This window comes from Plectropomus leopardus, chromosome 13 (assembly GCF_008729295.1).
Source record: "Plectropomus leopardus isolate mb chromosome 13, YSFRI_Pleo_2.0, whole genome shotgun sequence".
NCBI lineage: Eukaryota > Metazoa > Chordata > Actinopteri > Perciformes > Serranidae > Plectropomus > Plectropomus leopardus.
In genome coordinates, this window is record NC_056475.1 from 847,313 (window position 1) to 858,512 (window position 11,200).

Consider the following 11,200-nt stretch of genomic DNA (forward strand, 5'->3'; position numbering starts at 1 on the left):
TAGTATTTTTAGGGGTGATAATGTTGCCTGAAAGCTTAAGATAATAACATTAACTAACTATACACTTAAATGTTCCCACTAATGCAGTTATCCGCATACATAATAGATGCACAGGTGGCTGTCCATCGGCATTTTGCTGTCATATAAAGAAAGGGCAATCTACGTCATTTCAAAATAATTTTTAACATTTTATTCAATCATTATGTTGCGACCTAAAGAAATTAAATATGTATTTAACTGTGAGTTCAAATTGAGTTTTTGCTTTGTGAAATATCAGCAAATTTTTAAAAACTATTTTAATTCAAGACACAGATTGTGAATCATCTAAGGGTCTTTCCAAACGCCAAAGTGAATAACCTTTTCAAGATCAGTTTAAATAAGCATTTTACGGAGGACATAGTTTCCAATACCAGACTGTGTGCAATTAATTATGACTTAAGTTTTAACAGTTACATGTTAAGTTTGGACAGAGTAAAATTTGTCCAGCTACAGTTTGCTGTTTTTGCTAAATAAGGGCGCTAAAAAAAAAAAGGCAACGGCCATTTTCTCCTCAATTGTTTTTCAAGGACATGATTCCATCTCATGCATGGACATGTTATCGACCCAAACAAAACACATTTCCCCATTGCAACAACAGTACATCTGATAATTTGTGTTTACAAGTGCTCCACAAAACTGACTGTATAGATTTAGGTCCTTACACACGTGTTTTGACTAGAGCGTACACATTTTGATTTTTTCATGTGAACCTGTTTCCCCTTTTATCAGGTGTGTTTTATGATGTTTGGTTGAAAGTTTTGTGACAATTCACTAAATGTTTGAAATATTAATGTAAAATTTGAAATGCAGGCAGCTTCGAGTACCAAAAGTGCAGGTTTTTGTGAATTCTTAATGTGGTTAAAAATTGCTGCTTAGCTTTTAAACACCCCTGTAATTTAAAAACCGCCAGATTTTTCCAAACTGGCACTGTCAATAAAGCAGTTCAGCATTTGTGCATTGAAATGTCACCTGACAGTGCATTACAATAAACCTAATACACAATCTCAGTTCTGAGTTTAAGTTCTCAGTGTAACATATTACAGGGTGTAGTTAAATCAGCTAACATGTCAGCAGTGGAAACTGGATTGTTTTGGCAGGAAATGAAAAGAAATTTCTTTGGTCCTGAACGATAATCAGACATTTAGTTGGACCACAGCATACTGCTGCAAGTAAATTCTTTTGACCACTTTAAAAAACCAAATTTCAACACAGGTAAACTATAAACTGCATTTTGGAGGAGGATGAGTTTAAACTGCCTTTAAACTCAGAAGTGCAGATCAATTAATTTTACAAAGTTTATAATGTTAAAGGCACTACCAATATTTCTGCAAACTTGGCACTTGGCAGCAGGCCACACTGATTGACATGAACAATAAGCAAAATTTAATTAACACAGGAAATTTGAGGCTCTTGTTTGCGTGTGACAAAAAAAACAAGTAAATGTGGCCTCAAGAGACGATATGTGCACTTGCTCTTTAGATTTTAAGAAACATCCCAAACCTGATCATTTCTACAGATCATTTCCTTGCGAGCCACATGAAAATGCCAAAATTCGGATAACACAGCAAATCACCAGAGCAAAATCAGTCAGAAACTGGATAGCCAATGTACTGATTAATATTGCAGATTTCATTTGCATTTGTCAAGAGATGAAAGATTTCAAGATTTTTGCAAAAATGCAGTTTCAGATGTCACTAGAATGTGACATCTCAAAATGACAGGACAAAGAGAATGATGTGCAGTTGATAAGTCCCTCAGCACAAAACAAAATCTAAGTCCAGAGGTAAACACATAAATGTAAGACAATTAACATGCACACAAACACAAGAAAATGTGTCTACAGACAACACTACCAAAATGAAACATTTTGAACTCAGCTATCAAGATTTCAGACGCACTTTTTACCTTCAGGACACATTCACTGCAGAAATCTGACAGCTGTAGCTCTTCTGTGACACTACTTTTCAGTAACACAAAGACATTTACAACTTCAGCGCAAAATCAGTACCTAAAGAACAGAATTCCAAACTGACACAATTTGTTGATAAAATTTTTTACCCAAAATTGAAGTTTTCACCTCCTGCGCTTTTGTCCATCGAATGACACGTTAGGTTGACACAAAATCATGAGTCTCCATTGACTTTACGAGACTGTTTTTAATTGAGTTTAATCATCGCAAAATTTCTAATTAAATTGCTCAAAATAGACATGACACACAATGCTACAACATTTCCAAGGCAGAAACAATTTGACACATGAGACAAAGGTTTAAATGACGACAGTATCAAATATTCAGTTCGTCCAAAATTGCATTCATGAAAAATTCTACAAACTGTACACAAAAAGGATCAGTTTACAAAAATACGGTAATTACTAAATTTGGAAAATGTATTCAAGCCAAAATGCATCTATTTAATACAACCTTTATCGATTGTTTTATTTCGTATACAGAATTTTGGGAATAAACAATGGTAATAATTCACTGTCGCAGTCTGATCGATAGGTTACAATTCTCATGTTTCCTACTCCAATTAAAATACATTTACATGAACACTCAAAAAATATAAATTTTTAAACACGAACTAAATTTTTTTCAATTACATTTCAACTTTCCAAAAAAGTTTTTGCAAACACGTTTATTGTCATTTAACGTGTATTTGAAATTTAACTATTGTTAAAACTATTAAAAAAATTACTTTCAATGGGAGTAAAGATGGAAAGGAGCATCCATTGAACTGAAAAAGGGAAAACATGAAAACTGTGGCTGCTTATGGGATTTGCAGCGATCCAAAACATTCACACAATGGACGTGCCTTTATTTTAAAGCTTCATAATTTAACATGAAACCTGATCCCAGAAGCATGGCTCTCCATTAAAGGTTCAAAATTGCGAATAAGAGAGGAACTTCTATTAAACCAGATAGCTGCACCAAACACCTGTCAGTAAAACTTTTTCGTGCTTGTTTGTAAACAAATGGCCAGATACATTTTGGACGTTTAAAACCTTTATCAAAAACAACGTTCTGCATCAAAATTACAGTTACAAACACACTGTTGAGAGCAATTTGAATAATTGTTCACATTTTTTATCATTATTTCTGTTTTGTTTGTTTACAGTTGCAGTCAGATTATTGTTGTCTTTAGATAATTAGTGGCATGAACATCTTGATCCATGCATGGGAGCTGTTTATGAGAAAGCAGAGGGGCTTTTTCCGTTGGTGGAAACATTACTTTCTTTGACAGTTCGGGTGCAGAATCATTGTCAAATTAATACGTTTTGTCCCAATTTAGACTATACCAACCAATCTGCAAACAAAGAAATAATAATTTGTTTTAGAGACCTAAGAATATCATTCAACATAGACAACCAGTGTTTTGGCTTATAACAAATCCAGTGAAGGTGAGCATGACCAAACAATTCGTAACATTGTGAGTTAAAACATTGTTTGAACATAAACTTTGATCTGCTCATGGACAGGCAAATCATGGGATGAGTGCTGTTAATCAACTGCAGCTTTTTCCATCCAGCATATTAGGGCCATTACACGAATTAGAGAAGGTTTTTTATTTTTGGCATGTTCATTGTCAATATGATTTAAATATCAGAACAGTCAGAAACATTTGATTTTTAAATACATATTTTGAATCACAGTGTTGTTTTTTGTTTAGAAAATGATTTTGGCCCTACAAATATTCAAACCAAGGTACCTGAAAAAATGATTTTAAGAGCTTGAGGGATGGCTCTGAATGAGGCACGGGATGATTTTAAGACAGTTGAGTAACTGTTAAAACTGAAGTTTTGATGGAAAAATATTCAATTATAGTATTGTGATTTTCATTGAATATATATTTTATGTGAAGACATTTAACTGCAGATGAAAAAGAAAACTTTTTTCCCAATGTTCTTGTTTCTTATACTGACAAACATGCTGTTTTTCATCAAAAATACGGTTTTACGCGCAGTTTGGGTCATCGTGGAAAAAGTGACATTTTAAAAAACGCAAACCAAAAAAATGCTGAGCCAATTATCTAAAAAATTTTGAGGACGGTTTTCCAGGGACTAAAACGGTTTAGTTTTTTTTCTTGGAGGAAGTCATTTCCTTGTTGAATGTTTTTCGACTGAATAAATTCTTTTTTGTCAAAATTTTAAGATTTGAACTCGTTTCCGCTAGGGCCACAAAATACAAATGTATTCCTTGCAAAAAATTTGAAATCTCAGTCCACATTAAACAGTATTTCACGCCTCGTGATGAAATCGTCCCACACCTGTTGGAGAGTTCATTCATAAAATTTGAAACCTTCCTTCCTAACATGAAAATGGTATTTTAAAACATCTGAAGTCCCCCATTGCAAAAAAACTGTCCCGATCTTTTGCAGAACAGCTTGTCCTTTGTTGCCGCATTTTTCAGTGCCGCTCAAAAAAAGCGAACACTTATCAAGAAGAGCCAATCACAAATGGAAAAAAACTATCCTCAGTGAATATAATCACGAACAAACTAAAAAAAAGAAAAAGCTACCAATTTCTTCATGACGCCAAATTATTTCCCAAAAATGAATACAAAAAGATTCTGCTCGAATCCAGCCTAAACATCCTATGGTTTGAAATTACAAGTTAATCATCCTGAAATGCTTTGTTTTCATGCTGATGTAACTACATATCTACATAAAATCACAGCAAAAACAACAGTTTGATGTTTAATTCAACAGTTAAAGATTTATGAAATCACACTCTCAGGTGTTGCCCTGGACGCATTACAGGCACGGATTTATGTGAATCTAAATTTTAAAAATTCAGGTCTTTGAAAAAAAAACTAAAAAATCACTTGATAAGAGCCTGTCAAAATAAAAATCTTAAAATCAGCTGCTTCTAAATTCACAGAAAAGCATAATGCCTGAAAGCCTGACTTGAAGCAATGTCCTATCAAGATTTTTAAATTAGACAAATTTTCTGTTTTAAGGATCGACTTATGATGGAGCAAAAAGTGATCTTTGGTTTTTATATCAGCACTGTATTTTTAAATATAAAAACAATTAAAAAATGTGTGTAAATAAGTATAACTGAAAATGATTTTTAAAAGGCATAAAATTAGAAGAAATCAAATTGAAATAAAATATTTTGTCAGTTTTTTTTCTTAAGTTTCACATTTAAATTTTAAATTTTATCTTCTCGTTCTTAAAAAATTTCAATGTTAAATTTCTCAAAAATATCCTGTGGACTTAAATAATGTTTTCAATTTGAGTCATAATAATAAAAAAAAAATATTGTTTTTGTTATCTTGCAAATAAATATTTATATTTCATGTAAATCACACTTAACAGCTCTGAAAAACAAATAAGGGAAAAAATTAAGTTAAATATAATATATAATTTTATAATTATTTTTTAACCCTTCATATAAATAAACAAAATTTACTTTTTTAGCAGCAGAAAATTTAAAAAATTAACACTGCATTCAAGGTTTAATAAGGGTTTTTTTTGTTTTTCCTTAATAACGTTTCCGGTCAACTAAAGACGTCACAGTCAATTTTCAAATTTGATACTCCCGCATGTAATTGGAAAATTTTATTAAACTAAAAAAAAAAAATAGCCTTTAATTTTATAATAATGAATTAACATCTCATAATAATGACTTAGTATCTCATAATAAAGAATAAGTATCTCATAATAATGACTAAGTATCTGTGAATAATGACTTAGTATCAGTGAGTAATGACTCACCATGTCTGAATAAAGACTTCGCTTAACAATGAGTTAGTATTTTTAAATGACTTAGTATTTCAAAATTGTGACTTAATATCTCAATATAATGACTTAGTATCTCATAATAAAGACTTAGTATCTGTAAATAATGACTTAGTATCTCATAATAATGTCTTATAATGTCTGAATAAAGACATACCTCAACAATATTGCGTTAGTATTGTTAAATAATGACTTTGTATTTTAGAATTGTGACTTAATATCTCCTAATAATGACTTAGTATCTCATAATGACTTACTGTATGTGAATAATGACTTACCTCAACAATGAGTTAGTATCTTAATGTAATGACTTAGTATTTCAAAAATTAAGACATTGCATCTCAAAATAGTGACATACAATCTCAAAATGACATCGATCTCTAAATGACAGTGTATCAAAATGAAGATAAACTGTCTTGAAAACTGAAAACAATGAGTTAAAATTTCAAAATAATTACCAGCATCCTGAAATAATGACTTAATATCCTCGAATGACTTGGTATCTCAGAATGTTTTTTAGTATCTTACAATAATGACTTGTAATCTCCAAATAATGATTTACTATTTTCAAATTATAACTTAGTATCTGAAACAATTACTCATTATATCCAAATAATAAGATAATCCTAAAATAAGATAATCTTTTATTTGTCCCACAGTGGGGAAATTGACTTATTATCTAAAAATAATTACTTAATCTCACAAATTAAAGACTTGGTATTTGGAAATATTGACTTGGTATTTGAAAATAAAGACCTAATTTATTCGAATAATGACGTAGTATCTGAAAATAATGAGTTAGTAGCTTAGATTAACAATTTAGTATCTCTAAATAATGACAAAGTATCTTTAGAATAATTATCTCAACAAAACACAATATCTCAAAATAATTACCCTGTATCTCAAAATATTGAGAACATTTTTCAACATAATAACGTTTCTCAAAATAATGACTTAAAAATAATGACTCAGTATTGCAAAATAAAAGCTTTTTCAAAGTTTGCAGGACTTTGTTGAGCTAATTTATGCAACTTAATTAAAGTCAAAATACTGATGCAGTCTCTCATTATTTTGAGATATTAATATTTCGAGAAAGTTTCTCATCATAATGACTTACAGGATTTTTTTTTCATTATATTGGCAAATATGGGCTTCCATAAATATAACTTTTTTTTCACAATAAAGAGGAAAAATGAAGAAAAGTCAAAGTTTTTGATGACCTTTATGTAAAGTTGTCCTCCCTTTCTCTAAAAGGATACACCAGGAAGAGACAGGCTAGATATCTGAGCATACAGATACAATATAATGTGCATAAAAGATTAAACAATGTGCATAAAAGATTAACAGAGGCAAGATTTAGGTTTGTCACAATGACAAGCACAAACTGCATTTTAAGTACAAAACAGTTGTAGTGGTCAAAAATATCACACATTTATCTGTACAATTTAACAATACTTAAAGAGGCCCCGCTACTCGGCCGTCCCGCCGCTCCACGTTCTCCCCGACCGCCTGAAATGTCATGTGATCTTGATAAAGTGCACCTGTTAGGCTGAGAAATCAAGAAGCGTTAAACGTGACGGGGTCAAGACGACGACTTGACTCGAGGCAACATTGTGGGGACTTTACTCCGAGGACCTCAACATGGCAAATAAGAAACCAAAAAAATGGAATGTAATCATTCGGATTTTGATGATTTATGATTATGACGAGACAAAAAATCAAATGACATGCATACGCGTAAAATAGGCATTTCTGTAACCGAGGAGGAAGATTGTTCGGAGAACTGTTTTTTGATACTGCTCTCGGGATAAAATAAGCTTTCTCAGGTCAAATTTTCCCAACTTTTTAAAAAGTATTTCATGTAACGTAGCTGATGCATGCACACGATGAACCAAACATGGAGAAAAAATACGGAAGCCTAAAACGGCCATGAATTCAAACATTTTATCTGCTCCGTTTTCTTGCGGTTTATTTAACTTTTTTTTCTCAAGATTTGTGTTATAATATCAAATAAATATTTTTTGAAGATAATTTTCTCAAGATCTCAAGAAAGAAAAACAAATCTTTCAAAACTTTAGTAGTATTATTATATTAGTATTATTTCAGGCTAAAATAATGACTTCATATCTCCCAAAACTGACTTAGTATCCTGAAAAAATGACTTAATATCTCCAAATAATGTCAAAGTATCTCGAAATAAAGACATAGTATCTTGAAATAATGACATATCTCAAAATGACCTAAAAGCTCTCAACATAATCTTTCTCAAAATATTGACTTTAAATATAAAAATAATGACTTAATATTGCAAAATAATTCATTTTTATTTCCTCCGTTTTTTTGTGATGATTTTATTGATTTTTTTTCTTGTAAGATTTGTGTTATTATCTCAAAATAAATATTTTTCCAAGATAGTTTCCCCAAGATCTGGAGAAAGAGCAAATCTTTTCATTCTCAAGGTATCGCGATACTGAAGCGTCGGCGATTTTTAGGCCTAAATCACTGCAGGAAGTTTTGCGTTCTGTGCAGCAAAAGCTGTTTTGGGGCCAAACAGTTTTGGGGTTGAATGTACATTTTGGTGATTCGAACACGAGGAGACACCCGACACACGTCGCTGTTCACACCTGCGTTTATCAAGCAGCTGACCACGTGTTCGGATTTTCTTTACGTCCCGTTTCACTCACGCCAGAGGGTCAAAGGGCCGTTTACAGGTCGACGGTTTTTGCATGAAACATTAAACTTTTGTTGCAGTTTGGCCTTTAATTAACACGACAACAGCGTTTTGGGGGCCAAAAACGCCAAATTTGATTCCAGAGTGTAATCTTTTTGAAAACGCCGCCCCCTTCTGTCGCCGTGTAAACTGGCGATGATCCCGCGAGAACGGTGACGTCACAGCCGCACTTCACACGTCAGACAAACAGCTGCGCTCGAATAGGAGGACAACAGTAACAACGGTGGACTGCCGAGCTGCGTTTGTGCTGCTGACTCTGCTGAGGTTATTAACGCCGTCCGTTCTCGTGCACGCATTCGCCATCATCTTCTTGTTTGCAGATCGAGCGGTTAAGTTATGAGTCCTAAAATACAGAAGTACGTTTGCATTTTTGCAGTTCCCTCGTCTCTAAGTCTCTGGGTTTTTTGGTACAATGTCTTAAATAAGGTCTGTGGTTAACGCAGGCTAAAGATAATTACACGTTTTGTTCTGCAACATAAAATATATAAATCCAATTTTTGAACTTTTTGAACGGTTGAAGATTCGGGGTCGTGCCGTTTAGGTCGTGCGACCACCATGTTTTTTGTACAGCCAGCTTACAGCTTTTTGCTTGTGGCGAGTTCACGTGAAGATTATCATGCTGAACAAACCTGTAAGTATAATAAACTTGTGTTCGTCACAGGGATTATTTTTGGCGATAATCGAAAATCCCAGAAGGTTTTTGACGAGGGAACCAGTGCGACGCTAACTACAAAAATACGTCATCCCTTCACAGAACGCCTTCATATGCGGGCGTGTGGTCTTCACCTATGGTGTGTCATTACCGCCAACTACTGGCCTGGCATGCAAACTGCAGCATTTTCAGGTGTTTTTGCAGATCCGTCTATACGATAAACGTTTTCACAATGTTTTCAGAATGATCAAGCAACACTGTGTCCAACTCAATATAACATGATAAAGGTTTTACCACGTTTTCATCGAAACAACCATCACGTCCCACACCGATGTCCCCGTCAGAGAGAGCGAGCGGTTTGACTGATCGAATCACAACGTGTCTCGGTTGTTGTTAAAACTTGTGTGTAGCGCTGTGACCGGATCAGCCAGGACGCGTGCTACAGTGAGAAGCTCCTCGGTGAACGCCGTACATTCAGGGGCTCTTTTTCTGTTTTGAGATAATCTCGAGAAAACAATACTAATAAAATGTTTGAATCTTGACCATTTTGGGATTCCGTTGAAAAAATGAAATAAAAAAAATCATGAAAAATTCCATCCTCTTCCAGATGTGCCGTCATTCACCTCCTACAGTTAAGTGAAACATGGTCCGTGGCTACGGTTACATGCACATATCTGACAATATTCTGAATCGGATGCCGGTCATATAAGCAGCCATTAAATATTCCCAATTTTACATTTTCTGATTTTAGCAGCATTATTTATAAAATGCGTCTCTACTGTTTTTTAGTTTTTTGTACACACGGCCTCTCGTCTGTTTCCGGACATCTCTGTGCGTTGTCATGGATACCACAGACTGTATATAAGGGTGGACGACATGACAGCTCCGTTAACTTTTCGACCTGTATCGCCCCCTGGTGTCTGTCTGCAGTATAGGTCATAAAGCCCGCCCCTCCATGTTAGTGAATGGGACAAACTAAAAACTCAAAGTACATGCCAAAGAAATTTTCCCCAAAGATGGTTTCTGTCACTGAAGGCGTTCTCATCCCCCTGATGTTTGTTCAAGTGTTTGTTTTCATAAGTTTGGTTTTAATGAGTTAATAAGTTAAACAAAAGGGGGGTTTTCCGCCATGATTGACAACCGTGACAGCCAATTTGTGCGCTCGCGTTTAATGGAGCTGCTCATGATTGGTCAGACGGGTGTTTCGCTACCGCACAGACTCCGGCTCTAATGACGTCATCCTCACACAATGGCAATGCCCGTATCTCGGATATTTTAGCCGCCCTTCAGCGTAGTCAGGGGAAGGGGGGGCGAGTCGTCCATCTTTATACAGTCTGAGCTCCCCACCATGGATGTGCGCTTTGCTAGCTTGAGTGCGGGGTCTTAAAAATCTCATGTTACGGCTCTTTTAGGTTTTCTAAATGTTATCAAACTGTTTGACCTAAATCTAAATAGTAAAATGAGACATCTCGCGGGGGTTTTGACACTGATTTACAGACGTCTTTTTCCCGATGTAAGTCAGTCTTTTAGGGTCCGTGGGCATCACGTGACGGACCTGGACGGAGTTATTCATTTTTCACCACTATGTCAAATTTGCATCAGAGCGCGGTGCTTTTCCTGGAGGCTTGGGTGAGCTGAAGCTGAGCTGACGACACAGCGACACCTGGTGGTGGAGGGAGATGTTACAGGACTGTAAACAGCCGGCGGCCAGCAGGCAGAGAGACCGTGTGGGAAATAACGGCATGTTTTTACATCCAACTCAGTGAATTAAGGATTTATTCGGACCGAACTGGTGATTGTTGGAACAGTGGACTTACTAACTAGATTGCTAACAAGAGTAACCAAGCATTTCAGGCTAGTTTTGTTTCTGTTGAGTTTGATGAAATGTTTTTTGACGAGTTAATGAGGCAGTTAAGCGTCGTCAGTCTTCTGTGACCGAGAGAGAGTTGAATTCAGAAGGAGCGCAGTTGTATTTCTCTGTTTAACAAGGAAAATAGGTGTGAGAATATTTACTTTTCTGAACATTTTGTTGGTTTT